Source organism: Lytechinus pictus, chromosome 17 (genome assembly GCF_037042905.1).
Source record: "Lytechinus pictus isolate F3 Inbred chromosome 17, Lp3.0, whole genome shotgun sequence".
NCBI lineage: Eukaryota > Metazoa > Echinodermata > Echinoidea > Temnopleuroida > Toxopneustidae > Lytechinus > Lytechinus pictus.
The window spans coordinates 12,218,092-12,228,681 of record NC_087261.1 but is presented as its reverse complement, the minus strand read 5'-3'; the positions used below and the strand labels follow the sequence as shown (position 1 = coordinate 12,228,681).

Below are 10,590 nucleotides of genomic sequence, written 5' to 3'. Positions count from 1 at the left end.
GCTCATGATTAAAAAAAAGGAATGTTCCCTTTTTTTTCAGGTCTAATAGCGCTTTGCGCTTATACCATCTTTTAGTCCTTATGAAATACATAATTTTGTAAACATAAAGCTAACAGCTCTTCTTCGAACAGCCGATCGTGGAAAGTGTTGAGGAAATGTTTCATTATCCTTCCACCTAATGGACCATGCTTGATCTGCACCCGAGTTATGAAACTTTCTAGTAGTCGACTTGGCAAAATATCTTATGTCACCACGACGACAAAGTCATTGTACTTCTAAGAAGTGGACATAAACTTAAAGGTTATTGGATCATATTCCGGGGGCACTTGCATTGGCGAGTGGATACCATGCGTGACCAAAAAAAAACACGTAAAAAGGATGTCCTTTTCAAGACAGGGCACGTTACGTACGTAACGTGGTGTCAAAAACACTACAATAATGAAAAGGGGTATTTATTTAGCTCGGAAAGCTACGTGTTTATGGTCAAATTTTGCGAGGGTATAAAAAAGACTAAAATCTTTAATAAAGGATGTACTTTTGCCCAACAGTCAATACTACGTGTTTAGAGTCCGATTTGCACGAGGTATGGGAGGTGGGGCCGTACTAAACCCAATGATGTAGCTAAAGGTGAAACCCACGACCGAAGTCCGTGACATGTAACAATTAAAATATCGCTGTACTTGTTTCCCGGGGGGGGGGGGCACTTCCATTCACGAGTGGATACCATGCGCGACCATGAGATCTCAAAAAGCACCCTAAACACGTATTTTCCATATTCTGAAATTGCACCCTTAACAAGTATTGGCGTGTGAAACCCTACCCTTAACAAGTATTGGAAACAATGCGATACTATTGGGAAGTATTCCCTGATTTGAACCCATAAACAAGTACAGCGGTATGTCACGGACGTCGGTCGTCGGTTTTACCTTTACCTACATCATTGGGTTTAGAACAGCCCAACTCGCGCAAATCATATACTCTAAACACGTAGTATTGTATTGATGACATCCTTTATAAAACATTTTAGTCTTGATTTTTATACCCTCGCAAATTCTAAACACGTAGCTTTCCTGGCGAAATAGATACCCTTTTTCCATTATAATGTTTTTGACACCGTTATTACGTTACGTACGTAACGTGCCCTATCTTGAAAAATACATATTTTTACGTGTCTTTTTGGTCGCGCATGGTATCCACTCGTCAATGTAAGTGCCCCCCCCCCCCCGGGACTTGTTTAGGGGTTCAATTCAGAGAATACTTGCCAAGGGTATCGTTTTGCTTCCAAAACTTATTAAGGGTAGGGTTTCATACGCCAATACTTGTTAAGGGGTGCATTTTCAGAATATGGAAAATACTTGTTTAATATAGGGTGCTTTTCGAGACCCCATGGTCGCGCATGGTATCCACTCGTCAATGGAAGTGCCCCCCTATCATGTAAAGTTACCTTTGTACAGAGACTGGCAACGAAGTTCATTTCCTCGTCGCTGTGGATAGATACGAGATCAGGTTGGCCTTTGGACTTGTCAGTGTTCCTGCAATTCGTCACGGCTTGAGTAAAGTTGACGCGCTCCCCATGATAATAACGATAACAATTACCCTGGAAAAACACCCAAGGCCTAGGACATAGGAAGGTTATCTTGCAAACGTAGGCCATAGTAGCGGAACATTCGTTATCGTTCCACTTTCCTGGTCCTATATATTGCTTCGTGAATTTTACAGCGGAGTCGTTCAAGGATTTGGGCTCACTAGAAGAAGTGAGATATTTCTTCTTCCAAATATAAGCACAGTCTTCTGAAGAATTTGGGAGATGAGGGATGTTATTATCCGGTTGCAAAGGAAACCATGCAGTGTAGTTCACCTCCGTTCCATCCGACCATTCAAAGGCACCTTCTGGGGTTGGTTGATAAAGTCCTATCCATTGATTCTGATTTCGGCAAGCCTATATATATACAGAAGAAATTGCATTGACGTAGTCTTACAAAATGTCGGATTCGAGATTGCGTAGGGAAGGCGGCCAACAGACTGACCAATTTACTCTTCAAGCATAAAAATGTTTATCTTTTTAAGAAAGAAATAATGATCAGGACTCCCATCACACCTAGCCTTTCTTCAAGCAAATTCAGATGAGCAACAAAAAAGGGGATTAACACAGCGCTTTTCTTGTTCAATTTCTGATCACTTTTTCTGAGCCGAGGCATTGAAAACGCATATTGATTTACACACTCTATGACAAATGCATCATAACAGAACATTCATGATTTTACATTAGAACAAACGCAATGTGATATCATTTCGATTTTGCATACTCTGTATACCCTAGGCATCTGTTGTGTGTTTCATAAAGGTGTTCGTAAGTTACTAGCGACTTAACGACGACTGGGGGTCCTTTCTTGTGGTAAGTGATACAACACAAGATTTCCCTTGGAGTTGATTTGCTATTTATTTTATTTTATTTATTTTGTTATATTTAATTGATATATTCATATTCCACAAATCCTCAAAGTACATTTCGTAATAAATCATTTTTACAATGAAATGAAAAAAGTGGAGGGGCCTACTGAAAAGCAAAGCTTGTAAGATATAGACCCCCTATCAAAATTTTATACAAGGGTAATATGATATAAGTAGAGTAAAATAATCAGCAAAATCCTATAAATTTATAAAGATATAAACACTGTAACACAAATGTATATACACTATATACAAAATTAAATATTGACTTTAAAATAATCAACACTACCGTGGATAAGTATGAAGTTCACAAAATATTCTTAAATGTCAAGTCCACCCCAAAAAATTGTGGATTTGAGTCGATAGAGAAAAATCAAACAAACATATGCTGCAAATTTCATCGAAATCGGATGTAAAATAAGAAAGTTATGACATTTTTAAGTTTTGCTTATATTTCACAAAACAGTTAAATGCACAACTCAGCAATATGCAAATGAGAGAGTCGATGACTCACTATTTTATTTTATTTTTAATTATACAATATTTCAATTTTTACACAGATTTGACAAGAAAGGACCAACTTAATTATTAACCATAAACTGTTAAAATAATGGTAATTCTACATGTTCAGGGAGAAATTATAAAACTTTGTTTCACTTGACAAGGAGGAGAAAATAATAATATTTCATATTTCATTTAATAAAATACAAAAGAAATAGTGAGTGGATGACGTCATCAGTCTGCCAATTTGCATACCGACGAGGATGTGCATGTAACTGTTTTGTGAAATTAAGCAAAACTTTGAAATGTCATAACTTTCTTATTTTACATCCAATTTTGATGAAGTTTTCAGTGTTTTGCTTGTTGGATTTTTCTCCTTTTTTTCAAATCAACTTTTTGTTGGGGTGGACTTGTCCTTTAAGAAAGGATCACCCGTACTATTCTTAAAGTCACTCGAAACTTAAACCTAGCTTTGTGAAACACCCACGCACCATTGGCACGTTGCAGAAGAATTGCAATCTAACACAACTCCTAAAACGAATCGCAGCGGGATTATCAACCAATCAGACGGGCACATTTTTAACGTGCGTTTGTTTGTTGTTGTTGGGGGTGCCTCAAACAAATTTTGCGTCCAAAGGGTGCTATGGGATTGGTTGATGGTCAATGCACACCATACGCATTTGTAACTTGCATTTGTTTGTTGTTGTTTGGGGGGGGTGCGTCAAACGGAATTACTTCCAAAGGGGCTTACGGGATTGGTTGATGGTCAATGCACACCATGTGCATTTGTAACTTGCGTTTGTTTGTTTGTTTGTTGTTTGGGGCAGGGGCCGCGGAACGGTTTTCAAAGTGGGGGGGGGGGGGCTGATCATGCAAAAAATCACAATCCTATGGTCATTTTTACGTTTTTGTACACGGTTTTGGAAAAAAAGTGGGAGAGGGGGGGGGGGCTGAAGCCCCCCAGCCCCCCCCCCCCCCCCCCGCTTCCGCGGCCCCTGTGGGGGGTGCGTCAAACGCAATTGCTTCCGGAGGGTGCTACGGAATTGGTTGATGGTCAATGCACACTATGCGCATTTGTAACTGGCGAGTGTTTGTTGTTTTGGGAGTGCGTCAAACGCAATTACTTCCAAAGGGCCATACAGTATTGGTTGATGGTCAGTGCACACCATACGCATTTGTAACTTGCGTTTGTTTGTTGTTGTTTTGGGGGTGCGTCAAACGGAATTACTTCCAAAGGGCCATACGGGATTGGTTGATGGTCAATGCAGACCATACACATTTGTAACTTGCGTTTGTTTGTTGTTGTTTGGGCCGCAGGGGCCGCGGAACGGTTTTCAAAGTGGGGGGCTGAGCCAAAAGTGGGGGGCTGATCGTGCAAAAAATCACAATCCTATGGTCATTTTTACGTTTTTGTACACGGTTTTGGAAAAAAAAGTTGGGGGGGGGGGGGCTGAAGCCCCCCCAGCCCCCCGCTTCCGCGGCCCCTGTGGGGGTGCGTCAAACGCAATTGCTTCCGGAGGGTGCTACGGGATTGGTTGATGGTCAATACACACCACAAACTTTGACTTTGTTTGAAAATACTAATGGAAATCTAATGAATTCAATTCAAATTTTTCTATCAATATGATTAAACGTTACGACTCCCGAATACACATGAGATAGACAGGAAATACATACAAATATAATAATAATGATAATATGCATTTTGTATAGCGCCATCTATCTATCTATTCTTACTATTACTGTTAGTATTGTTACTATTATTATTACACCGGATTTAGTTCGAGCTGCCTTTCAGTGCTCGTGCATTCAATGAATTAATTCTGCCGGGGACCCATTCACCTCGCAAGGGTCGATTGGAGCATAGTGTCTTGCTGAAGGAAAACACGCCATGGCTAGGATTCGAACCCACGACCCTCTGTTTGAAAGGCTAGAGTCAGAACCACTCGACACGGCGCGCCCACAATTCAAATTATCTTGAAATGAGCCTTGCAATTATTTTAGGGGCGTATTGTACTTACTTTTCCTTTGCACAAGTCCAAAATAATGTTCGTCTCCCCATCACTGTGAATGGACACTAGATCGGAAAAACCAGGAGAATGATCGTCTTCCTGATCTTTCCAGTTGATGTTCCGACAGTTCGTCAGTGCTCGAGAAAAGTTGACTCTCTCATCAAAGTAACAATAAAGATTGCCTTCATACCATCCGAAAATATCTTGACAGCTCGAATTATCTGCTGTACCTGGAGAAAAAAAATCGAAGGAAACCCCACATTAATTCCTGTCTTCAAATGTTTCGGTCACTGACGGATCCAGGGGGAGGGGGGCACATCCGGCTCGTGCCCCCCCCCCCCCTTGAAAGTCACAGCATATATTTTTAATTGCAATATGTCCTTCATACACAAGTGTTGCCTTTTTCTTTGTTTCTTGTCAAATTTTCTTCGGGTAAATGCTTTGAAAAATCCTGGATCCGCCCCTGGTGGCTGTTTCATAAAGCCGTTCGTAAAGTTACGAACGATTTTACGCACGACTTGAACATGTTCTTAGGTCATAGCTCAATTACATATAGGGATATCACATAGCACAAGAAAGGATCACCAGTCGTGCGTAAAGTCATTCGTATCTTACGAACAGCTTTATGAAACACCCCCCAGGTTATGGTTACCAGCCATCTTGATAGATCAGTAATAGGCCTACATGAACTCTTATATTGGCCACACCCACACAAGCACAACCTCACGTCCACTGGCTCACTTACAATTAAAATTGCAAAAATAATGTTTGTACTGCATGTGTAAGTGCGTTTGTCTGTGAGGGTGAGAGTGTGGGTGTGTGTTTTTGCATACGTGTTTGGTGGGTCGTTCATGTGAATGTTTGTGTGTCTTGACGATTCGTTTTACAAAACGAGAACCCCAGGAATCATGCAAAATTAGAAGACAATGATTTTTTCAACGATTACTGAACTAATAATGCATTAATTTGGTATAGGTCATTCAATTGCAATTAACGTAAATGTCTCTAAAATACTAAAAAGTTCAACCAATTGTAAAGAGATTCTTTGCTTATCTAAATTTTGAGGGATTGTGGGAATGGAGCATATTGACATTGTCAGCTTGAATGTTTTAAAGCTGTGCAAATACGGGTACGGATAATTGATTTTCCTGAATGGTGTCATGAGCAATGCAACTTGGAATTACTACCAAGGGTGTTTCATACCCCCAAAAAAAATGTCCGTAAAGTTTTCGTGCTTTTTTTTGTCATTGTTTTGCGAGCCAACGTAATACTAGTAATACGGCAAGCATTAATTTATGGTGCGGCATGATTCGTACTTTGTAGATTACTCGATCTTCGTGTTGCTACTTTGTATCATAAATGCCTGTTGTACTATTTTATTCATGTATATTCATCTTGTATCATGCGAAGTAATTCATGCCCGTTCTTCTTCTTCTACTTCATGCTCGCTTCTATAGCTCTTTTCTTCCCCTCTCTTCTATTTCTTTACCTTCTATGTATTAGCCCTTTCTTTTTGTATTTGTTGTTTAGTTGTATATTTTTACAGGCGTAGGCCTATCCCGGCACAGTCAAGCACCTGCTGCCTTCTGCGTTTTTTTACGCCTCCTTCCATGTGCATAGAAACTTAATTACATACATTGTTATATTACTATACAGTAGTATTGATTTATTTCATAATATGAAATTGGATGTAACCTGCGTAATGTCAATCGGAAGAAATAAATGTTTAATTGAATTGAAATAGAATTTTTCCTCACGTTCATTGCAATGGGTCCCGTGGAATCCAGCAAAACAGTAACATTTGTAGCTCTCCATAGTCTCCAAACACCAGCCGTTCTGACATAAATATTCTATACAACCTAAGATAATAAATAAACGCCATAAGAAAGTTAAAATAATTTTTGAAATGACTACATATTATCCTTACATAAGTATTTACATAAAGAATTTATTTAGGCCTAGAATGACACAAAAAATATCATTCTTGATATGAACTTCCCACTTTCTCGGTTGGAGTTTAAGTTTGATCTATCACAACACTCTATATGACGGGAACCGGATCTCATTTGAAGGCCTCGATCTTCTAAAACTATGACGTTTTCATCTCACCGGATGGACTTTCAAGGGATTCCGCTAGATGTGTTGTCCTTGAGGGCGTATCAGTGGTCACCAGGTCTGCTGTGCTCGTTTCTCCCGTCTTTGTCATCATCATTTCGTCAGTCAATAGTGATTCTGCAGCTAGAAATATGAACAAAAAATTACAATCACGATATATTATTATTTGTCCTGACATGACTTTTTTTTTATTTTGACAACGAAATTATATGACTAAGCACGTTAGTTTTTCAGTGATCATTGATTTTAAATCAATTACGCTAAACATCACTTTATGTAAAAAAAAATATGTGAAATATATTAGAATTCGTTGAATCAGTTTTATATTTTCTCACGTTCATTGCAGAGGGGTCCTTGAAATCCAGCAAAGCAGATGCATTTGTAACTTTTCATAGTCTCCAAACACCAGCCGTTTTCACAGAGATCTTCATCACAATCTGAATCAAAACCAAAATTAGCCGAAGTGATTGATATTCGTTTTCAATGCAAACGATTCAGATAGTCATGACAAAATTATCATCTCTCTCCATTATGTTATGTACTTCCACACGAGAGTAGATTTTAGAATATGTCGAGGACAGTTAACAGACCATCTTGACCGTTCTGGACAGGAATACTGTGCAGGCTATCGTTTGATCTAAACAGTCCGCAGCGGGTGTAGTACGGTATTCTACGGCTATAGTGCGACAGACATACGGTCCACAACGGTCACTTAGTCTTCATTGCAATTGCAGAGGGGCACTAGCGTACCTACGGGGGGGGGGCAGAGGGTGCAGACTGCCCCCCCCCCCCCTGACGAGTCACAACCCATGCAAGGGACATATCCTTGCCCCCTAACGAGTCTTGAAGACCTTTTTTTTTTTGGCTTGTCAATTTTTTTTCTGGTACGAAATTCTTTATTTGTGGTTGAAGACCTTTTTTTTTTATGCTTGTCAATTTTTTTGGCGGACGAATTTGCCCCCCCCCCCCCCACCCTGTGAAAAATCCTAGGTACGCCACTGCAGAGGGGTCTTTGAAATCCAGCAAAGCAGATGCATTTGTAACTTTTCATAGTCTCCAAACACCAGCCGTTTTCACATAGATCTTCATCCCAATCTGAATCAAAACCAAAATTAGAATGAAGTGATTGATATTCGTTTTCAATGCAAACGATTCAGATAGTCATGACAAAATTATCATCTCTCTCCATTATGTTATGTACATCTACATGAGAGTAGATTTCAGAATATGTCGAGGACAGTTAACAGACCATCTTGACCGTTCTGGACAGGAATACTGTGGAGGCTATCGTTTGATCTAAACAGTCCGCAGCGGGTGTAGTACGGTATTTTACGGCTATATTGCGACAGACATACGGTCCACAACGGTCACTTAGTCAAGCTAGGCTGACGCAGGCGACCACCTAGTGTGCGAACACCTTTCGTGGATATCTTCCATGATAATTTTTTGCAAGCGTTACTATTTTCCTAACCGAGGATCGAACCGCGGACTCTCATGTGTCTAGTCTTGCACCTTGGACCACTCGGCAATGCCACCTCCGCTTGAAAAAAAAAAGAATAGAAATCAAAGGCACCCGCTTTGTTGAGTACCTTTTCGCTTTCAAAAGAGGAATTTCTCGGCCTGTTTGTGGAGACACCCACATCATGCCAGTCGTTTGCCACCAATGAAGACTTGCAACATGACGCACAGAGCTATACTTAGATGTAAAATGTTCCATATTTGGAAGGTTTAGTGGTCCAAATGTTTTAATACAGGAAGTAATCGTTTATTCGTAGGATTCGAAAACACAATAAGCCTTATTATTCTGCAAGTTTGATAATCCGAAAAAAGTAAGGTTCCCATAGCTAATGAACCATCTCCGTACTCCCGAGACTTACTTCATTCTCGGACAGACGAACCTTTGAAGTACGGAATGCTAATCTATTGTCATTATCAAGAACCTTCTGAATATCAAACTCAATATTATTGTCGGATTAACAAAACTTCGGGAAATGCAGCAAATCCCACTTTTCATTTTCTGACTTACCAAAATAGCGAACATTAGTGGTACATGTAATTTCTTCGTTTTTATGATTAATGACCTTTTGAAATATCGGGAGCGCTCGCATCATTTGGTTAGTGAAATACGTATGATCTTAGTGAATTCCTACAAACAAGCCTTAAAATGCCCCTCTTCAGGTCTGAATTTCCTAAATTTTCAGCTCGCGCTTCCCGCTCGCAATATTTGATTAGTGAGATGCGTATGTTAATCATGATTACAATGACTACAAGCATGACAAGTGCTTCATGTGTAAGTCTAACAAATTTAGCAAGCGCTTGGCACTCGCATTAGATGACTATGGTGAGATATGTATTCTCTTAATGGATTCCTAAAATAGAGTCCTTAAAATCTCCCTGTTTAGGGGTCAACATAAACAAAAATGTCAGCTAGTGCTTCGCGCTCGCATCATTTGGTTAGTGAAATACGTATGGTCTTAGTGAATTCTATAAATAAGCCTTAAAATGCCCCTCTTCATGTCTGAATTTCATAGATTTTCAGCTCGCGCTCGCAATATTTCATTAGTGACATGCGTACGTTAATCATAATTACAATGACTACAAGTGCTTCATGCGTTTAGATGTAATTCTAACAAATTTAGCAAGCGCTTGGCACTCGCATTAGATTACTGGTGAGATATGTATAATGCTAATGGATTCCTAAAATATAGTCCTTAAAATCTCCGTTTTGGGTCAATATATACAACAATTTTAGCTAGCGCTGCGTGCTCGCAATGTTTAACGAGACATGCACGTATCATGATATAACAAAATGGTTATAATGTCCCTTTTTAGGTCTGAATACCAAGAATTTTCATCTCGCGCTTCGCGCTTGCATTATTTGATCAGTGAGATACATATCCGTTTAATGGCACTGTCCTTAGACTGTCTCTATTAGTGCATTCCTGGCACCTGAGCGCGCTTCGCGTGCTCACTAAGTGACTCAAATTTTTGCAGGTGCCCCCCCCCCCCATGCCGTGACCCACGGTACGCCACTGAACGGGAGTTTGCCGATTTTGCTTATGATTGTCGATTTTCAAAAGTTTTTGCTTTGAGGGTTTTGTTTTCAAGACGTTGATTGTGTTGCTTCATTGGTTTGAACTACTAATGTAAATGAAATAACTGTTTGTGCTTATTACCATGACTACTAGGCAAATCGATCAATTATTTGATTCTAAAGTACTTTAACCCCTTTTCCATAAAGGGGTTTTGATAAACGGAATCCATATTTGATACGAAATACGTGACATTTTGTGGCAACTGAGAGCGCTTTGCGCGCTCACTAAGTGACTCAAAATGTTTGCAGGTGCCCCCCCCCCCCATGCCGTGACCCACGGTACGCCACTGAACGGGAGTTTGCCGGTTTGGCTTATGATTGTCGATTTTCAAAAGTTTTTGCTTTGAGGGTTTTGTTTTCGAGACGTTGATCGTGTTGCTTCATTGGTTTGAACTACTAATGTAAATGAAATAACTG

The 10,590-nt window shown here is 39.8% G+C and overlaps 1 long non-coding RNA gene across 1 annotated transcript; it reads right to left on the bottom strand.

The window, feature by feature from the left end:
• Nucleotides 1–1,793: 1,793 nt before the first annotated feature.
• On the bottom strand, nucleotides 1,794–6,778 carry LOC135157166 (uncharacterized). Its single transcript, XR_010296215.1, has 3 exons — nucleotides 6,722–6,778; nucleotides 4,974–5,194; nucleotides 1,794–1,939 (listed from the first exon to the last, which is right to left on the bottom strand). It is a non-coding gene; the product is annotated as an uncharacterized LOC135157166 (long non-coding RNA).
• Nucleotides 6,779–10,590: the final 3,812 nt, after the last annotated feature.